General features: G+C 42.0%; 1 long non-coding RNA gene across 1 annotated transcript in view; it reads right to left on the bottom strand.

Moving 5' to 3' along the window:
* Positions 1-22,228, bottom strand: part of LOC118531471 (uncharacterized) — a 99,313-nt gene that overhangs the window by 28,680 nt on the left and 48,405 nt on the right. Inside the window, exon 3 of the long non-coding RNA XR_004915217.2 lies at positions 21,961-22,020. This is a non-coding gene — a long non-coding RNA (uncharacterized LOC118531471). The remainder of the gene's footprint in view (positions 1-21,960; positions 22,021-22,228) is intronic.

Here is a 22,228-nt window from a genome sequence, read left to right as displayed (position 1 = left end):
AAATAGTGCAGAGGACCATAGGGGGAGGGAGGGAAAACTGAATGGGAAGAAATCAGAGAGGGAGACAAACCATGAGAGACTCTTGACTCTGGGAAACAAACTGAGGGTTGTGGAAGGGGAGGTGGGTGGGGAGATGCGGTAACTGGGTGATGCGCATTAAGGAGGGCACATGATGTGATGAGGACTGGGTGTTATACGCAACCAATGAATCATTGAACGCTACATCAAAAAATGATGTACTATATGTTGGCTAATTGAATTTAAATAAAAAAATAAAGTGTGCTGCAGGCTCTTAAGACAATTGTCAAAGAAGAGTTCTAGAAATGCTCTAAAAAAATGGAAGCATTTTAAAAATAGATGTGCATTTTCACAATACTTATCTGTGTGTTGCACAAATTCTGAACAGTGTGTTTCACCAATCACACTATTTGGTGTTCACACTTCACTTACAGAAGTATAATTTAGGATTAATGAAAACAAACCATTGGTTACTTTCCTTTTTCTTATAACTTTTGAGGAATCTGTTTGGAACTGCAGAATTAGTTAAAATAACACACAAATTGAAATTTAATGGCATTGGAGTAGCTGCTCACAAAGTGACCTTTCATACACAACAGATTTAAATCGGCTTGGCCCCATGGATTGAAAAGTGGCTTAAAGCAATTTAGCATAAAACAGTTGAACATAATAAAATATTAAGTGCTCAATCTAAATTTCTTAGATTACTAAATTGGTAAAATACTCAGAAATGTGAATCAAAAAGAACATTATTGTAACTTCACAGAAAATGCAGATAAATTTACATGAAAACATAAACTGAAATCCAAATATACTCCCTATTTTATGGTTTACTGATCCTTGAAAAAAAAAAAAAAAAGAGGAGCAAAACAGTTAGGTTTGTTATAGTATGTGACTTTAGGAAGAACAATTTCAATAAATTTTGAATTTATAGGAAAAAATTGACCAAGGATCTAGAAATATATCACAAGTACTATCATAATAACAGTCATTATAAAGTAGAAGCCAGGTTTGGTCATCTTCCTCATTTTAAAGAAAGACGCCGACCTTGCTTTTAAATGATGTTTCTAAGGCCAAACATGGCAGCAATAGTGCTTGAGTCCATTTTTTTTTTAAGACTTTATTTATTTATTTGAGAGAGAGAGCAAGAGAGAGGGCATGAGCAGGGGAGGGGCAGAGGGAGAGAGAGGAGCAGACTCCCCGCTGAGCAGAGAGCCTAATGTGGGACTCGATTCAGGCTTGAGACTCAACCCCGGGACTCTGGGATCATGACCTGAGCCAAAGGCAGGTGCTTAACCGACTGAGCCACCCAGGTGTCCCTTGAGTCCATTTCTTTATCAAGCTTTCCCTATTGCTATCTGTATTAGACTGCTTGTGGGATGAAGCTTGTTTATTTCTTTTCCCCCCTTTTTCCTTCCCTTCCTTCTTTTCTTCTTTCTTTTGTTTTTACTATCCCTCTCACATTCACAAATAGAATTAAATACATTGGGCCATCCAAGATTCAATTGGACCTGCTTTTTTTGGCTGATATACAAACTTATATCAACAGTTTTCCCCCCTCCTACAAATAAAAACCAAAATTGCAGGATACTTTATGTCTTCCATTAAATACGGAAACTTCTTGGCCATTATCTCTTCAAATACATCTTTTGCCACATTCTTGAAGAGAATGTCCTGTCGGACTCCAATTATACGTATGTTATACTGAGGATATTATCTGAAATGTCTCTCATTCTCTGTTCTCTCCCCCACCTCCTCCTCCTCCTCTTCCTCGTCTTCCTCCTCTTCCCACCTCTCTTATTTTCAGTTTAGTAATGTTTACTCTCATTTATTGCTAGTGGGAATGCAAAACGGTACAGCCACTTTGGAAGACAGTTTGACAGTTTCTTACAAAGCTAAGTATAGTCTTACCATATGATCCAGCAATCATACTCCTACATATTTACTCAACTGACTTGAAAACTTCTCTCCACATAAAAACTTGCACATGAATGTTTATAGCAGCTTCCTTCATAATCACCAAAAACTAGAAGCTACCAAGATGTCCTTCAGGAAGTGAATGGATAAACAAAATGTGGTATAGTCACGCAATGGAATTATTACCCGGCGATAAAAAGAAATAAGCTATCAAGCCACAAAAAGACATGGGTGAGTCTTAAAATGTATATTAAGTAATGAAGCCAGTGTGAAAAAGTGTAAAAAATTATACCAATGTGACATTCTGGAAAAGGCAAAACTATAGTGGTGACTAAGATTAGTGATTATCAGGTTTTTTGCAGGGTGTGGGTTAAATAGGTAGAGCCCTGGGAATTTTTTTTAACGTGGCAAAAAACACAAGATAAGCCTGGAGCATCTTGTAGTGCTGGAAAGTAAGGTAGTGCTCAAAAAGCAAACAAAAAACAAAAACAAGACCCCCTTTGTTGATGGGGGTATGACAAAGGGACATAGGAACCAACAGAAAGAGTGCCCAGTGACCAAAGTTGGAACAATCTGAGCAACAAAATTGATAAAGTAGTATTGGGTTGTAACCCAAAGTAAAATAAATATCCATGAGTCTGTACTGATTCAAATAAATTGATCAAATAAAGAAATAAAGGGAAGAGTAGAGACAAATGTCCTTTGCAGAAGAATTCCAAGTAATTTATGCAAGTTCTCTGCCCTCAAAGAGAAGGAGTACAACTCTCCATTTCTTAAGTGTGGACTGAATAGAATGACTCTCTCCCAAAGAGTACAGTACAGAAGCAGGGAGTGGGGTGGGGCACAGAGGAACAGTGGAGAAACCTGACAATCACTACCTCAGCCAGGTGATCAAGGTCAATATTAACAATAATAAATCATGTTGATACTATGAACCATTACGTAGGTGATGAAAATGACACTTTCCCTCTCTGGATTTTCTCCCCAAAACCCACAACCCCAGTCTAATCATGAGGAAAACATCAGACACCTCTCAGTTCAGAGACATTCTACAAGATGCCTAATACTCCTCAAAAATGTCAAGGTCATCAAAAACAAGGAATGCCTGAGAAACTGTCACAGCCAAGAGGAGCCTAAGGAGACATGACAACCAAATGTAATGTGATAGCCAGGATGGTATCCTGGCATAGGAAAAAGACATTAGGTAAAAATTCAGGAAATATAAAGTAAGGACTTTAGTTAATAATATTGTACCAATATTGTTTCCTTCACTATAGCAAAGGTACCATACTAATATAAGATGTTAACATTAGGATACACTGGGTTTGAGATATATGGGAACTTTGTACTATTTCACAATTTTTCTGTAAATCTAGAACTGTTCTAAAATTAAAAGTTTTTTTAAAAATTTTCCTATTACAATTTTACTATGGTGAAAATTATATCCCATGCTACTATTTAAATTTCTAACTAAAGTGTAGATGTCAATTAAAAATATGCAAAGGGATACATAGCTTTTCAATATAATGTTATGGGATACTTTAGCAAAAAACTTTGAAGACCACCACTTTATGGCACCTTTATAGGACTCTTTGAACTCTCAAGGGTCAAGCCTTTGCCATGGGGAAGTATATTCACAGCCTCTTATATGATTTGGGTTGGTTTCTGACAAAGAAGAGACCTCATATAGTTTAAAGTACCTGCTTTTGAATTGCATTTGGAGAACCTTCAAAAAACTAAGAAAAAAGTCCCCAGCTGTCCTATTATATTACTTTCAATATACATTTCAAGGAAAGAAATCCCTTAGCTTTGGACCTATTGAAAAGAAAACCCTTTATACTTCTTTTGAACTTCATAATTCCTCACAACACTGAGAAATCTGTAAGGTACCATCTACCCACAAGGTATGGCTCCTAGATTCTCCCTGTGTCCAGTCTCGAAAGACCTGTTAATATAGCCAACACATAGAAACTTCAGTGCCCATTGATGGATTAATGGGTAAAGAAGATGTAGTGGTTGTGTGTGTGTGTGTGTGTGTGTAATTCCATTATGGAATAATGGAATACTATTCAGCAATAAAAAAAGAAATCCTGCCATTTGCAAAACAAGGATGGACCTTGAGGGCATTATGTTAAGTAAAATAAGTTAGAGAAGACAAATACAGTGTGATTTCAATTACCCATGGAATCTAAAAAAACCAAATTCACAGAAACAGAAAATAGAATAGTGGTTGCAGGACTGGGGGAAATGGGGAGGTATTGGTCCAAGGGTACAAATTTCCAGTTATAAGAGGAATTAGTTCTGGAGATCTAATGTACAGCATGGTGACTATAGATGACTGCATTATATGCTTGAAAGTTGCTAAGAAAATAGATTTCAAGTGTTCCTATCACAACTTTTTTTTAAAAAGGTAATTATGTCAGGGGATGGAGATACTGACCAACCTTATTGTGGTGGTAATCATTTCATAATATATAAGGGTATCAAGTCATCACATTGTACACCTTAACCTTACATAATGTTGTATGTCAATTGTATCTCAGTAAAGCTGGGGGAAACAGCCTGTTCATGGTTGGAGCACACTAGCACGTTGTGACTAACTCTCCTTTGTGTTCCCTGCGCTCCTGGCAGCTTGGCCTCAGCTTGGTCCTGCATCATAGCCATGGAAGCCAGCATGGTCGTTGTGAGATTACTCAGAGACAAGTTTGGTTTTATAAGGTTAATATTTTACTCATTAAAATTATAATGGTGTCTTAGTCTGTTCGAGCTGCTGTAACAAGAATACCATAGGCTGGGTGGTTACTGAACAAAAATCTTTTATTTCTCAGTTCTGGAAGCTGAAAGTCTGAGATCAAGGTGCTGGCAGATACTGAACCTGCAAGAGCCTACTTCCTTACAGATGCTCATTTTCTCACTGTAACCCTACCTGAGCATTAATCCCATTCCTGAAGGCTCTGCTCTCATGACCTAATCGCCTCCCAAAGGTCCCACCTCTTAACACCTGGGAGTTAGGATTTTAACATCTGAATTTGGCGGGGTGGGTAGCAAATGTTCAGACCAGAGCAAATGGTAAAAAGCCTAGTTCTTCCTTAAGGCTTCATCTCATATACAGATCATACTGTTCTGTTTATAAGTATCCAAAAATTTATTTATCACCTTCAGGTGGCTTTTATAATTCTCTTACATTTCCTTAAGTTTTAACTGCACCTATAAAAATAATATATTGTTATCTTTTCTTGATTGGTCTTTGTAGGTATTCATTACTTTTATTAATCTTATCAAAACATCAACTTTTGGGCTTGTTGCTTTTCTTTATTTTCTGTTTCATTATTTCTGCCCTTCTTATTTTTTCTTCTTCTTTCTATTCTGCTTTTTTCCCCTAGCTACTTGAGAGGCTAAGGTCATTGATTTTCAGCTTTTTTTCTTCTCTTATACTTACATTTAAAGCTATGAAGGTCCTGGGGTGCCTGGGTGGCTATCAGTTAAGTGTCTGACTTCAGCTCAGGTCCTGGGATCAAGCTCCGTATCAGGCTCCGTGCTCAGCGGGGAGTCTGCTTGTCCCTCTGCCCCTCACCCCACTTGTTCTCTCTCTCTCTCTCAAATAAATAAATAAAGTCTTATAAAAAATAATGAAGTAAAGCTATGAATGTCCTAAACCACTGCTTTGGCCACATCTCCCAAGTTTTAATACATCTTATCTTCATTATTGTTATCTTCTTGCTCATTGTTGTAATTTCTTCTTTGGTGCACAGTCTATTCAGAAATGAATTATTACATTTTCAAAAATATTTTTGGTTTTCCAGTTTTCCTTATTGCTTTCTAGCTAATTCTATCGTGGGCAGAGGACTTATTTTGAATATTTTCAATCTTTGAATCAATTCTCTTTTAAGTCCTTTAACTCTTCAGTGAACAAAGACATCTTCCCATGCATTTAAATAAATTAATTATTTAATAATTATAAATCAATTAATTATTGAACTCTATAATCTGATAAATCTTAATTCTCATGATGTTCCAACACTACTTGTGAACTTGGATTTCAACATAAAATTATAAATCTAAACCAACTTGTATTTTATGTGTTTTTTTAAGTTTATTTACTTTTTAGCAATCTCTACACTCAATATGGGCCTTGAGCCCATCAAGGGTTGAATGCTCTTCTGACTGAGCCAGCCAGGCACCCCCCAACTTGTATTTTATTTTATTTATTTTTTTTTAGAGAGAGAACATGTGCAAGCAGTGATGGGGTGGGGTGTGCAGAGAGAAAGAGGGAGAGAGAGAATCCTAAGCAGGCTCCACACTCAATGCAGAGTTCCACTCAGGGCTCAATCTCACAACCCTGAGATCATGACCTGAGTGGAGATCAAGAGTCAGACCCTTAACCGACTGAGCCACCCAGGCGCCCCTAAATTGGAATCACAAAGTGAATTTATCAGTCTAAAACTGCTGTCTAACATGGTAGTCACCAGCACACGGGGCAACTTAAATTTAATTGTTAATCAAAATTAGATAAAATTTAAAATTCAGTTCCTCATTGAATAGCCATATTCAGTAGCCATATTACAAGTGTGCAATGACTGCATGTGATTGTCGGCTACCATATTCAACAGTGGCAAATAGAACATTTCTATCATTGCATGGAGTTCGATTGGGCAGCACTCCCTAGACACTCTTTTAGGGTACTGACCAGTCATTAGATTGGCTGCTCTGGGCCCTGATCCTGGTCCAATCAGGTGACAGAGTCATGTGGCACCAGCGTGGTAATTTATGCAAACATCACCCCACATAAGAGAGCTATTGTGAGAACTTAGAAAGTGATTGAGGGAGAGAAAAACATTCTGAGACTAAGTCCTGATCACCCTTCAAGGCCCCATGCCAACAACACCTCCTGTATGACACCTCTCCTTACTCCATTCAGAGACTTTCATACTTTCTTCTCGACATCCATAGTAGCCTCTTCAGAGTACTGCCTGTGTTGTGGTGTGATTGGTACATTTCCATATCTGTCTCCAACTTTGGATTATGAGCTTCCTGAAGCCAGGATCATGTGTTTTTTGTTTTTTGTTTTTTTATCTTCATGTCTCTAGTGTCTGGCACCATGCCTAGTGTATGATGGGATTGGGTACACTGATGAAGGAGAGGGATATTTCTCTGAGAGGCAGTGTGATTTGGAGCTAAGTAATGGAGGATCTGAATTCTACTCTCCACTCAGTGTGTGTGCTCTTTGGCAAGTCAACTACTTTTCCTGGGTCTCAGTTTCCTCTTTCTTATCCATTTCAATGGCAAGGTTGACTTAGATAAAATGCCTCATTGCCCATTTATACATAAATAAGTGTTATATGAAAGAAAAGAGCACCATGGCCAAACTTGGGAGCTTGGGAATACTTGGTCAAAGATGATAAATGGGTATTCTTATTACTGTAGGAGTCCCCCAAACTTTAAAAATACTAACATCCCATTATGGCACTGCAAGAACCAGGTAGAATGTACAAAGTTTCTCAGACTTATTTAATGGGCCATAGAACTGTGTGTGTGTGTGTGTGTGTGTGTGTGTGTGTGTGTCTAAGGAATTGTCCAGTTCCATGTTTTTATGACTTTTATGAAGATGCTGCCCAGTTTTACTGTCCCTCGTGCCCAGCTTGGATAATGGTGTGACTGTGAACTCATGGAACCATACACTTAACCTCTCACTCCCTCAGCTCCAGCTTCCTCATCTCCCGTTGTACCCCCTGACCTACCCGGAGAAGAAATTGGAACAACTGTACTTGAAATGCCTGTCAGGAAGGAAGGGACTGAGGTGCATGCATTTAACTTTGGACCTCTGATAGTGAGGTAATGTCAATACTAATCTAGAAGAGCAGCTGCTTTGAAAATTGAAGCATAAGACAGAGAGAATGATTTTATTTTAATTTAAAATTGATTTTCTCAGTTCTACCACATTTTTTTTCATGATATCACGGGTGTCACTGTTTAATATATCTAATTTGAGCCATAACTTAATATACCAGGCTTTCATGCCCATGAATTCTTAAAGCAGCAACAGATTATTCAGGTTATGTTAATAAGAAAGCAATAATGAAATATTATACAGAGTTCCTACTCCATATATTATTAATGAAGACCTTTGTGTTTTGGTGGGCTTGATACTTTACGATGTGGTCACCGAACAGATTAGAAAATGTTTTTGCTTTCTCAGCAAAAAGGCACCAAATCAGGTTACGTGACTAGAAAGTATTAGCAACAGGTAGCAAAAGTGGCCATGAGGCATTGTGGGACGGGAGGCAATGAACTTATTTCAATCTGAGGTGCCAGGAATAGGAACATTCTTGTTACTCAAGAGTGAAATGAACAGTTCTATCAGCTGCCTTGGAAATAAAAAATAGAAAAAAACAGGCCTACTGCAAAGCTTAGTCCTGTGCCATGCTAAATTGCCACATGCACTGAAACTTACTAACATCGATTGTAAAAACCAAGGTCCACTGTATGCCTGCCGTGGGCCGACACTGTTCTAAGCACTTGGCATGCGTTGTCACATTTAAATCTTGTGGTGACTTTAAGAGGGAGGCATTATCTTTATTCTCACGGGGGGGAATAAGAGCAGAGACATGAATGGCCTTCAGTAGTAAGTGGCAGACACGGGATTTGAACCTGATCAAGCTGCCTGAGCCCATCCTCATCACCTCAACACTGAGAATGGAGATTTGTCCTGTCAGGTCTGAGCTCTGGGGAAGCACCCAGGCCTCTGGCCCATCCAGAGGAGCTTCAAGTGTGTCCAGGAATGGATTCATTTGTCTGGATCTCAAAGGTCATCACAGGGGGCACCTGGGTAGCTCAGTCGGTTAAGCGTCTGCCTTCGGCTCAGGCCATGATCTCAGGGTCCTGGGATTGAGTCCCGCATCAGGCTCCCTGCTCAGCGGGGAGTCTGCTTCTCCCTCTGACCCTCCCCTCTCGTGCTTTCTCATTTTCTCTCTCAAATAAATAAATAAAATCTTCAAAAAAAAAAAAAAGGTCACCATGGGTCTCACCGTGACCAGCCCCCTCAGGCCAGCTGTTATGTTAGAATGGGAGTAGAAGTCCAGAGAGATCTTCCAGTTACACTGTGACTCTCTATTAGAGGTGTCCACGGTCACGTGCTCACCTAAAAGGCCATTTTGTTCTTCATGAGACCAACATCACCAGAGGATTGGTAATCTATCAAAAATTACACACATGAACCCCCACCTCCCCTTCTCCTCCCCCTACACACCCACCCACATCCTCCATCCCAGCTGTAAGCCCTGTCCTGCCCTTGGCTGTTGTGGTTTTGTCTGTATCCCCCAGCCACTTCTCACATGAGATTGGCCTCCTCTCCCCTTGGCAGGTGACTGTGCTGTGTTGGATTTTGTTCAAAGAGCACGGGCTCCATGTTCACCTGCTCAGTGTTACAGTCATCACCCCACTCAGATCGTAAGGAGGAAGAGATTGTGTAATCCAGTTTCCAAGATCCCAACAATCCTGTCGCCATCTCGGATTCTCCCACCACCCTCCCTGGGCTTTGCCAGACACATGGAAATTCTAAAAAGCAAAGTGCCATTTTCTTCAATCATTTGATTTTGAAAATGGGGGGGATGACACAAAGTTGACTTAGCCATCGCCCTTTCTGTGCAGATACGAAGCCATTGTAGCTATGATTTAAATACTAATTATATGCCAGTTTTCGTTTTAAGGTTTTTTTGTTTGTTTGTTTGTTCCTTTACAGAAGCAGTCAGGGGAGTGACTAAAAGCTTATTCATTGGCAGGATTTTTCTTTTGGAAATGAACATGCTGGCACAATTTTAATTGGGTTTTAGTTGTTGTTGTTTTAATTCTCACAGTGATGGCTTGGCTATGTCTTTTGGGACTGCAGAGGGAAACTGGCATCTGGTGTTTGAGGATTCTGGGGATTTGCACCATATTTATGTGTAATAACTATACAGTAAATAAACAGAATGAATAATTAAGTGAATAATGAGTTTCTCGGAAAAGAGGATTCTTCGGAAGACTTCGACAGAAATTCTCACGTGTGTTGCGTGCCCTCCCTCCTGCTCTCACGGTGCCTTTGCCCCCGTGGAAACCAGCAAGGACACCTTCCAAGCTGAAATCCAGCATGCCATTCATCAACGTGGTTTGATAGAAACAAGATATTTTCTTCCCGTTGCAAGGAGGTTGGATTTATGTCTCTTAGAATTATTTTTTTACTCTAGAGAGAGAGATATTTGCCTCTTTAAAAATAAAATCCACGAGATTAAATTTCATTGAACAGTTTCTCTCTAAGGGACTAAAAACCTGAAATTCCAGGAATTCGCCGTAGCTGGTGAAATTACATTAATGCATGTTAATACCCATATTAGCCAATCCAAGGTGCCCTTGCTTCTGGATGTGCCCTGGGCCCAAAGCGAATCTTCCCGGAGGTAAAACCACTGTGTACTTACTGTTATTTTGTGTGTGTGTGTGTTCATGCATTCACTCATAAGTTTTTACATTCATTCATTCATTCGGCAAGTTATTGAGCACCTACTGCATGCCCAGCACGGTGCCAGGCTCTGGTGTTACAAGGTGATGAGCAAAACCAGACCCAGTTCCAGTCCTTCTGGAGCCCACGTTCCTGTCAGGGAGACAGCCATCACATAAGGCAACGAAAGGTAAGTTGCAACGATGACAGGTGCTATGAAGGAGGCCATGTTAGTTTAGTGTGCTCAGGCCGCCATAACAAAATACCACAGACCAGTGGCCTCAACAACAGACACTTATTTTCTCACAGTTCTGGAAGCTGGAAGTCAATCACAGAATCAGCAGATTTGGTCTCAACAGAGGCAGCTCTCCTTGGCTTGCAAATGGCCACCTTCTCTGCGTGTCTTCACCTTATCTTCCCTCTGTATGTGTGTGTGTGTCTGTGTGTGTGTGTTTGTCCAAATTTCCTCTTCTTACAGATAGATACCAGTCTGATTGGATTAGGGCCCACCTTAATGGCCTCATTTTAACTGAATTACTTTTTTAAAGGCCCTATCTCCAAATACAGCCACAATCTGAGGTATTGGGGGTTAGGGCTTCAATATATGAATTTTGGGGGACACGATTCAGCCATAACAGAGAGGTATCTGGTACATAAGGAGATAGTAACAGGGACAGGTCAGATACCCAAGCAGGGACATAGGGTGGGCTTGCTGAGGATTAGGTGGGGATCTCAGGGATGACCAGGAGCTAACTACAAGAAGAGGAGGAGAAGGAAATTCCAGGAAAAGGGAGGATCACGTGGCAAAGCCCTCCAAAGAGAGAGCATGGCCAGTAGCAGAGACCAGAGGGAGGCAGACTATGGTGGCTAAGGAACCGTGAGGTAAGGCGTAGCGCCTGGGATGGTGCTGACATTATAGAGGGGAGCCGGGCCATGCAGGGACTTTTGCCTTTTTCCCAAGAGCAGTGGGAGATCATCAAAGGTTTTTAACTGAGGACAGAAGTGGCATGACTATATTTGCCCTTTGGAAATATCAGTCTGGCTGCAGTGTGGAGAACAGACGTGTGGGGTTCTGGAGTGCCTTTAGACAGGCACTGGATACAGGAGAACGCTGTGGGTATCCAAGCAAGAGAGGAAAGTGGCGGGATTCAGGAACTAGGGTAGGAGCAGAAAGAAATGAGTCAGTTTGCAAGAGGAATGAGGGACAATGGATTAAATATGGCGAGGCACTGGGTGACAGGAATTGGTGACAGGTTAGATCCGTTGGGCACCGGGCGAGGGAGAAGACGACGGGTTGTCTCCTGCATTTCTGACTCCTGTAACTGGGTAAACAAAGTACAAGTCAATGGGATCGAGAACACCTGGAGAAGGGCCTATGTTCAAGTCGAGTTTTGATCATGTTGACATCATAGACACATAGACCCCTTGGGCACGTTCTGTGCCTCCACACAGATACCTCTCTCCCCTATACATGCTGGTCCGCTTGGAACACTTCCCCGTTTATACTTCACCACCCAACCCCTTCACATCAGCCCAAGGGCCAACTTCCTCAGCACTGAGGCCTTTCCCAATGGCTCAGACTAGGCCACGTGTCCCTTTCACACACTCTTATAACACCTGTACTTTACCTTCAGAGCAATCATTACAGTTGAAATTACAGCTACCTGTTTAAATTCTATTTCTACCACTAGAATGGAAAAACTATGAAGGCCAAGGCGATATCTGTCTAATTAGTACAGCAGACTGGTGGCTCTAGTCTGACTAGAACTGACTCTTTGGGTTGGAATCTTGTCTTCCCTACTTCCTAGTGGTGGGAATTTGGGCAAGGTCTTTAATCTTGCTGCACCTCAGCTGGCTTTGTATATAAAGTATGGATTATGACAGCACATCCTTCATAGAATTGTTGGGATGATTAAATGAGTTCATTAGCAAGAAGTGTTTATAACAATGCTTGACATATAATAAGCACTCAGTAAACGTTAGCTATGATTATTTTTCATCACTGTATCCCTAAGTATTTAATGGACAGATGATCAGATAAATGGATGGACCACTGAATAGGTGGACTGAGGAATAAGTAAGGTGAGAAGAAATAAGACACGATCCTTATTAAGCTATGTTGAATGAGCACAGTGGAAAAGCAAGGAAACCCAAGTGGGTATTGTGAAAAGAGGGGCTGGCTCATTCTTCAAGACTTAGCTAACTTCCAAGATATTGGGTCCCATGAAGGTAAACTTCTCCTGTATGCTCACTTTCAGGCAGGGCCTTAAGGAATCTCCACCAGCTTTCTTTAAGAGTAAATCACGTTATTTGTTTCTGGACCCCAATAGAAGGGGAAACATTACCACAACCCAACCGTCCCCTTCTTAATTAAGCTGACTGCACATTTCCCAACTTCCCTGTGAATTTTTTTAAAAGATAAAATAAAAAACTAAGTTTAATCTGACTTAAACAATAAACTGAATCATTAATCCATTCTTGTGTCCCTCCTCCAAACATTTATGGGATTCCTCTTCTATGTCAGGCACTGGGATGGGTATGAGGTGGTTACCAAGTTAAATAAGATACCGTCCCCGTCCTTGAGAAGCTTGAGTCCTAATAAACTTTACAAAGAGATTTTAAATAGATATTCTTGATAGATAGACCTGATCAAAATAAAGCAAGAAGCAAAAGCTGTTTTCTGGACAGAGGGCAGCAGACTATTACAGATCATCCTCACTGTAACTCTTGCTTACCCCTGCCCTGCTGGGTCTTCCAACGGTGAAGCCACCACATAGAAAAGCTGAGGCTGCTTGGTCCCAGCTGGAAGGTATTTTCATCGCTGTCACTCTATTTGTGAAAGCAACTCGTGTCTCGTATCTTCTTTTTTGCCCAAAGGATTCTCTTTCTGTAATTTATTACAAAATTCAAGGCCATTCCATTAGGGGGAAATGCGCCATATCATTATTATAACAACTCCCCCTATTTTTGTTCAATTTTGAAACTGACAATCTAAAGACTATTTTTAGCTCAGTCATGTGAGATTATTTGTTTCCTTCTGAGAAGTTTTTCCTTCAGACTAGTTAACATGAATTTTATGCTCACTTATTATGTCACATGCTCCAATTCAATTTATTTTAAAGCAGATTCTTTGGGGAAAACTGTAAAGCTAATTTGAATTGATTCTTTAGAGATTCCATTTTAAATGACGTGCTATAAAATTGGCAGACAAAGTGAAAAAATGGAATTGAATTTTCTTCTTCAGCTACTCATTGGATTCAGAAATCTTGCTTTTCGACACTGCCAAGGGTTTTGATATAATGTTTTATGCAATTTTCATAACATTTATCTTAAACTCCATCGCCTTTAGTTTGGTTGTTCAACTCAAAATGGTTTCCTGGTATTTCCGTGGGAAAAAAAAAAAAAGCAGAGTCCCTGCTACAGGAAGAATTGGGTGCTTTCATACAAACCTCCTGCCATCCACAGGGGTGCCTGTCTATGAAACATCTGGTGTAATGCAGGTGTTTTAATTCCAGAATGAATATTGTACGTCTGTGGACAAACGTGCTGAGGGAGGTGTGGAATAAAACAGCATCTCCCACTTCCTTCCACTCTGCACAATTTCTATTCCTCCCTCTCATATTTGATGGATTTGCAGCTTGAGGAAAGAGTGGGAATAATAGGCAAGACGCCCGACGGCTTACTTTCCCGTCCTACACAGCGCCCCCGAGAGGCGCCCATTGTTCGTCAGGGCAGTGGGCTCCAAGCTAGTCAGAAACAGCCGTCTCCAGGTGGGGACGAGGACCCCGGGTTTGGTACATCTGATTCCACTCGATGATTTATATCCTATTATTATCAATCGAATGGAAAATACATGGAAAACACATATCTGCAATTTCCCCTTGAGACACACTTGTTTTCTTGGATATGTTTTTAAAAGGGAGTTTTATTTCACACTCATCTTTCCCTGGAATGCCCTCAATTGCAACTATCATTCCCATTGACCCAGCTAGTCGGCTCACAGTCACACTCATTCCCCCCGTGTGCTCAGCCACCACTGAGTGCCACATCAAGTACTTGGGGTTACTTTCATAAACCAGGTTGGTCCCAAAAGAAGCCAATCATTGCCTCCCGTGGTTTTGCTCTGATTACAAAGAAGGTAACTGTGTGAAGGGAGTGCACCTGTCAGTCAGGTTCAAAGGAAAGAGCAGACCTCGGGCTCCCTTCTCCCTTAGACACACAAGGCCTAGGGCTCATGATCGGTATGTGTAGGGGCCCACAAAAGCTTTCGTTGTAATTAAAGTGAATGTAATCATGAATATATAATAATGAATCCAGCCTAGATATTTGTTTTTCTACCAAAAGAGCCTTAAAATATCAATTTTATTTTTTTATTTTATTTTTTTTTTACTGGAGGAAGGGGTCCACGAAGGCCAAGTGTCTCAGGCCCACGAGTCATCATGCAGCCCTGAGCAGACCAGCTATGAGGAACATGGGACAAGGGATTGATTATAGGGTCAGACCTTCTGTGACTATGGGAGCTGGTGGAGAGGGCTAAGCAAGCCTGTTGGACCTCTGCGTGTGAAGGCGTAGGTCAAGAAGGCCAGCAACTGGAAAGAAGAGCTGGCTGGGAAGACCGGGGCGGGGGGCGGGGGGGTCCTCAACCAGGAATGATTCCCCACCACCCGTTCAGAAGACTTTGGCAATGTCTGGAGACAGTTTGCCTCGTCACAACTAGGGTAAAAGTTGCTACTGGTATCCAGGGACCCTGCTAAACATCCTACAATGCACAGGACAGCTCCACACAACAAAGAATTATCCAGAATCATCAAAAGAGCAATAGTGCTGAGGTTGAGCAACCCCAAGGTTAAAGTTGAGAAAGGCTGGGAACTGCAAGGCCAGTCGGAGCCCAGGTCTGTCTCCCACGGCCACCAACTTCGGTGGAGGGGGTGACCTGCAGAAGGAGCAGGCCCTTCACCATGGAGCTACGCTTGCAGACTGGCTGAGGACTTGGAGAAGCTGCAGCAGGAGACGGGGGCTGTAGGCCTGGCGAGCCAGCAGATGAGCAGCAATGCCCGCGAGCTACAGCACTGCCTGGTGCCCTGGGTCCGCCTTCTGAGCCGAACCAGAGAGCATTGCTAGAATCCCGCGCTAACTTCCCCCACAGCCAGCCCTAACTCGGGGCCACACAGGGAAGGGAACTCGAGAGAAGGTAGCCCCCGCTTAGCTAGGTTGACACTGTGCACAGCCTCCCCGGGAGCCCACGTGGAGTTCTGTTCACTAGCACTCTTCACCAACCGAGCGGCTTGTCCCTCACCACACTCGCCACCTTGCACGCCCTTAAATCGGAGGCGGTGGAAAGCTGTCTCAATCTCCAGACGCCTGGTGTGCCTTAGACCCATGGTCGCGCATCAGCATCTGTTCTTCCTTTCAGAAATAGAGACATGGCTGGACACGCAGCTGCCCAGACTACACGCCCCAGCTTCCCCGGAAGTGAGATGTGGCCGTGTCGCATGACTTTAAGGGCAAGCCGTGGTGCCAGCTCCAGAGGGGGACCTCCAGACACCGGCTGTGCCCTCCTGCATGGGTTTTTGCCCCCTTCCCACTAGCTGGGACTCAGGCATGGAGGCGACCCAGCTTCAACCACACAAGGACAAAAGCAGAACACAGATGGAAAGACTCTGTGGTCCGGAGAATCCTTAACCTTAGGCACCTTTTTTTTTTTTTCCTTAAGCAGTTCTGAGGGAGCATGTTAGTTACTCAGGTTGTAGATGATTAAAGCCAACTCAGATTCACTGAAGACAGGGAATGTATTTGCTCACATCATTGGGAAGTCTGGGGTAAGAGTTTCAGGCATAGCTGGATCTAGGGGTTCAAAAGATGTCACGAGACTCTCCATCTCTCAGCACTGGCTTTCTGCTAAAGTCCAGAGAAGATGGCATTGAGAAAGCCCAAGCTTCTAATTTCCTTAGAGATCATGACCCAGGAGAAGACAGGAGATCCTCTCTCTCAATGTGTATTTTTAATTATGCAGAACAAATGCTGAACAGTCCTGCTGGGGTCACAGGCTCCCCTCTGAACCAAGTGCTATGAGTCCCAGAAGGAGGGAGATTGGAATAAATCTGTAAAATCAGCCGCTGCTACAGTCCACTCGGGAACTTAGCCAACATCACCAGGAGGGAAGACAGTGCCGATGAGGGTGTAGGGTCAGGGAATATCCACTGGGGTTCAAGGGAGGGAAAATCATGCTCCCCTGAGGTAGGAAAGGCTTCACAGCAGAGGTGGGATTGGAGCTGGGTGTTGAAAGATTAAGAGTTGAAAAATGGATACAGAAAATACGGTACTTTCATTCCTGACCATTTTCAAAAGCTCAAGCAAACTCAGTAGCCTTATGGGATGAAAGGGATCATGTTGTTTTTCTTCCCTTTGCTGTTGGTTCAGAATGAGAAGTGTTTCCTTTTGAGCACCGAGTCCTTCCAGAGACTGACCAAAGCCGGGGGGAAGAGTCTGGGTCTCGGGACACAAATCTCCAACACGGGCATTCACACGTAAAGCAGGAAGAAGGGTTTGCTTCTCCGTAACCTGAAGAAAGGCTGGTAAGTGGAGCTGGCAGCTCCCTAATCACTCCAGAAAGCCTCGTGACGTAAATAAATGATGCAAATATGAAGTGACTTACCTTAGGAAACATGCATTGCTTTTTTGTTTGTTTTTCATGTTCCTAGCATGGTTTCCTTCAGTTTGGAGTGGAATAAGCTGGTAATTTTCATACGCATGTATTAATTCCAAAACTGTCTGGTGTTGGGATTTTAGGAAGACGTTTTTATTGAGGTTGCAAGTAGCTTAGCGATGTCCCAAGCAGTCCGGCCCCCGGAGCCTGTGGCTCATTTCTGCAGTACAGGGGTCAGTCTTTTGAGACGGAAATGCCTCTGTGGCCAACAGGGCGCAAATGGCTGGATCAAGCCAGGTAACTGAAAAGGTGGTGGTGATGATGATGTTGATGATGAAGATAGCAACTGTTGATCTTACAGGTGATGCAGCCAGGATATAAACCCTATTCTCCCCTGTTCTGACTGTTGTCCTGTCTTTCCTAAAGAACTGAGGTACCTTTCATTGGTTCAAGGGCTGTAAGAGCATCCGGGGATTTATTGTTTCCTGGTTATTTGATGATGAAATGATTTCTTGGGATGCAAAGCTCTTTTCGTTGGCAAGTCTGCACCTTCATGCAGGGTGTGGGAGATGTACTCCTATGTGCCTTAAGCTGACTCTCTCTGGACCAGTTTGTCCTTAGAGCGCATTGAAAGCAGGTCAGCAGCCCAGCTTCTGTCCTCTGTTTCCTTCGGGGGCCGAGCCATAAGATTCCCAGAAGGACAAGAGTCCTATAGGGGATTCCTGACTTCAGGTGGCTAGAGCCACATAAACCAGTTTAACTTAATTAGATTGATTTGACTGATGGCGTAGATCATATTATTGTTCTCAATCATTGGCTCCCCATGTCAATTCCCATGCACTGCCATGTGACCTGCAGTGTCTCTTATGGTGGGAGCATACTTTTCCACCCCCTTGATACTGAGTGTGGTGCCATGACTTGCGTTCTCATGAGCAAATGGAGATGTGAGCGGAAGAGACTAGGTGCCAGGTAGGAGCTGAGGCTTTAGGAGACTCTGCTCTTACTCCCTTGCTCATCTGCCTCCCTTCTTTTCCTTCTGCCATGAGAGTGGCTTGTCCGTGTTAGGTATTGCTCTGTCAGCCTAGGCTTTCACATGTATTGTAATACTGGTTGTTGTAAGCTACTGAGATTTAGGCTTGTTACAATGACATAACTATGGGAAAGTTGACAGGTACAGAGGGTCACTTATTGTCCTAAACCCTCCCGTGAAGAATGGTCCAACTCTCTATGTAGATATAGACTGAGGTTGTGACAAATCAGGAAAAATTAATCCTAAGCATAAGAAAACTAAGGAACGCCAGTCAGATTAAACCAACAATAATAAGAAGCCAATTTTGCCTGTGAAAGGCTATAAAAAGAAGCGTATTGGAGAGAGTGTGCTAGAAACAGGCATTCTTGGACAATGTTAATAGGGGCATAAATTAATATAATGGTGCTGAAGATTCATTCAGAAATAATGCTAATGCTAATAATAATAGATGCCATTTGTAGAGTACCTTTATGTGCCAGACACGACTATTTGAAGTTTTATTAACCTCACTTGAATTAATAAAATTGGTTCACGTGTACTAGTTCACTTAATCCTCATAACAACCTTGTAAGGGAGATATTATTATTAAACAACATATTTCAACAGCCTTCAAAATTTATGTATGCTCTTTGATTCACATCTGGGAATTTATCCTAATGAAACTATTAAAGATGGGGTGTAAACTTTTAATATAAGAATGTGGACAGCAGTCTTGTTTATAATTGTGAAATTTGGAAGCAATATAAATATTCAGAAAATGGGGATCTTTTCAATAAACTGATCCATTTAAAAGTGATATAAAAATATGTAGTGGGCATGAAATACATTAAGTATATTGTGTAGCTTACAATAGTATAGTCCTGCCTTGTCCAGCGCAATAGCCACTAGTCACGTGAGCACCTGAAATATGGCTAGTCTTTTCTTTTTAAATGTAGCGAGTCTGAAATGAGGTGTGCAATAAGTGAAGAATTAGTATGGAAAGAAAAGAATGTAAACTATCTCCTTGATAATTTATATTTATTTTTATATTTATATTTATATAATTTTATATTGATTGCAATGTTGAACTGATAATATTTTGGACCTATTCAAATTAATTTCACTTTCTCCTTTGTATTTATAGAATTTTTACTTTTATTTTTTAGTAACAACTATCTATGTTTAAAGTGTACAACATAACGTGGTCTACACAATAATGTTTTGATGTACATATACATAGCAAAATGATTACTACAGTCAAAGTCATTCACATACCCGTCTCCTTACATCGTTCGTTTATTGCGTGATGAGGCTGCCTGGAAATGTACTCTTTTAGCAGATTTCTAGTACACAATGCAGTATTATTAACTATAGTCACTGTGCTGTGCATTAGATTTCTATACTCTTTCATCCTACACAACTGCAGCTTCTCTCCCCAGTATCTCCTCTTCCCCTCAGCTCCCTGCCCTTGGTAACCACCATTCTACTCTCGGCTTCCATGTATTCAACTTTTTTATGTTCCACATATAAGTGAGATCATGAAATATTTTTCTTTTGGGGTCTGGCTTATTTCACGTAGTAAAATGTCTTCCAGGTTTATCCGGATTGTTGCGATTGGCAAGACCTCCTTTTTAAAGGCTGGATAATATTCCAGGGGCTCTACGTACCACAATTTCTTTATCCGTTCATCTGTTGATGGACATTTGGGTTGTTTCCATATTTTGGTGTTGCAAATAATGCTGCCATGAACGTGAGCATACAGATATTCTCTGAGGTGCTGATTTCAGTTCCTCTTGGAAGATACCGGAAGTGGGATTGCTGAACCATATGGTGGTTCTCTTTTTCATTTTTTTGAGGAACCTCCATTCTGCTCTCCATGACGGCTGCACCAGTTTGCATGTCCACCAGTGTACAAGGCTTCCCTTTTCTTCATATCCTCGCCAGCACTAACCTTTTGTCTTTTTGATACTAGCCGTCCTAACAGGTGTGAGGTGATGTCTCACGGTGGTTTTTATTTGCATTTCCCTAATGATGAGTGATGTTGAGCATCTTTTCATGTACCTGTTGGCCACTTGTATGCTTCCAAGTTGTCTTTGTACTTCTAAAAGAATGTGGCTACTAGAAAAACTTAAAATTTCATATGTGACTCACATTTATTTCAGGCTTTGCAAGCCACATGCTCTCTGTTACAACTATTCAACTGCTATTGTAAGCACCATGATGGATGAGGAGTGCTCAGTGGGAAACTGAGTCAGAAGTCCAGTTCTCTGGCACAGAAATGCCAGGCAGCAACCCTGGGCAGTGACTGCAGAGACAGTTCCACTCACTCCTGGGTCTGGGTGTTGGTCAGTACCACTCTGGGGCTGGTGAGCAGAGAGAGGGCATGAGTGGTCCAGGTGTCAGGGATGGGGGAAGGCAGGTATGGCAGAGGCTGTGGATGGCCCTAATGCCATTCTTCCCTTCTGCCTGGGTACTAGAACTCCCAAGCTTTCACTGGACACATGGTCACCAAACCAGACTCCCTTACAGATCAGTGTGGCCATGCCCTTCCTCTCCTGCTCTCCTTCCTGTGGTGCAAATGCAAGGGCTGGAGCTCAAGCAGCCATCTAAGACCATGAGGTGGACCCATTTTTGAGATTGGTGGAACAAGAATACAGGTAAAGACGGTGTCCCTGATAGTTGCAAAACTCTGATCTGCTCACTTCCAGACTTGGTTTCTCTTAGACATTTCAATACATACATGCAATATCAATACATATATGCAATATCTCAATACATTTCTATCTTGGCTAATTTATTATTATTTGGGGTTTGCTATCATTCTGAATTAAGCTGAAGTTAATTTTAACTAATGTAACAAGGACTGATGTATCAATAATGCTGGCCTCAGAAAGCCGGCTCCCCCTCCTAATCCTCTCTCTATAGCATAGATTCTATATAGACCAATTCTAATTTTAATTAATAGGTACTTAATTAAATCACTTTAAGCAAATGGCAGCAAACCCACTCGCTGGTGTGATTGCTCCCTAACTGCTGTGATTCCTGCTGTGCTTTCAGTTCAGAGCCACGCCCACCCCCATCCTCCCTACCCCCCACCCCTGCCAGCATCTCTGGTAAAGGCACAATAGAAGGAAAAGCTGAACTTAGAAACAGAATGCTCTTGATCCACAAGCAAATTCAGAGGCAAAACCATCCTTACCGCTTTCTCAGCCTCCTCCCCCATTCCAGTTCCCATGGTCATCAACTGCACCTCACTGTTCTCCGTTCTTCCTTTCTCTGACCAAGCTCAGTTCCTGCTTCTGTCCCTTGATGTCCTGGATCCCAGCCCCTCCTGCCCAGAAAACAACCCCCTCCCACAATAATCCACTATCCCCTGTAAGAAATTAACCTTTTTGTTTGTTACAGTTCTGGGTATGAGAGAAAAGTAGGGTTGTAGGTACGGTTCCTCAGGAAACAGACTTTGAGACATATTTATTCAGGAGTATGGGAATAATACCTGTCAGACGGTGAAGGAAACACAGGACAGAGAACAAAGTGGAAGTTAAAGCAGTTGCAAAAGAAGCCTCGCCCATCCCATGGGGCACTCTGAAGATGAGATGGCCCTTCAGAGATGTTTCCAATTGAGGCAAGGGGTTGAGTGCCTTCCTCCTTCGGGGGTCTTGGCAACACATTACAGTATCCACTCCAGGTGCACTGAAGGATTCTGGCTGACCATGGTGAGACTCTTGGGGTGGTTGACTGAGACCCAGACCCTGAACGTTCTTTATATGTCCATAGATAATTAGTGTCTCCATGACAAAGCCACACCAACTAAATTCAGACAAGACTAATGAAAACATGGCAACTGGGTTTGTTTACACTGAGATCATCCTTTTGCTGTGATTAAAATGTATTCTTTACCTCTCACGCCCCTTCCTCCGGGTCCAAGTTAAAACAGGAAGTGAGTGGGCTCCAAGAAATCTGTAAGAAGAAAACACGAAGGCATTTTGCATTAGATGAAATGAGTAAGAAGCTGGGAATGTTTGGTGAAGACAAAATATGTTTCTTCTCTCAACAACAAAAAAGAAAAGTCTTAGGAGAAACTGAAAAAGGTGCAAGAAAATCATGGTCCAAATAGAGGTGAACTAAAATGACCCATGATTTTGAATAATTAATAGAGTGTAATAAA

Source organism: Halichoerus grypus, chromosome 8, assembly GCF_964656455.1.
Source record: "Halichoerus grypus chromosome 8, mHalGry1.hap1.1, whole genome shotgun sequence".
NCBI lineage: Eukaryota > Metazoa > Chordata > Mammalia > Carnivora > Phocidae > Halichoerus > Halichoerus grypus.
The sequence above is the reverse complement of the archived record's forward strand: the minus strand, read 5'-3'. Positions and strand labels throughout refer to the sequence as shown.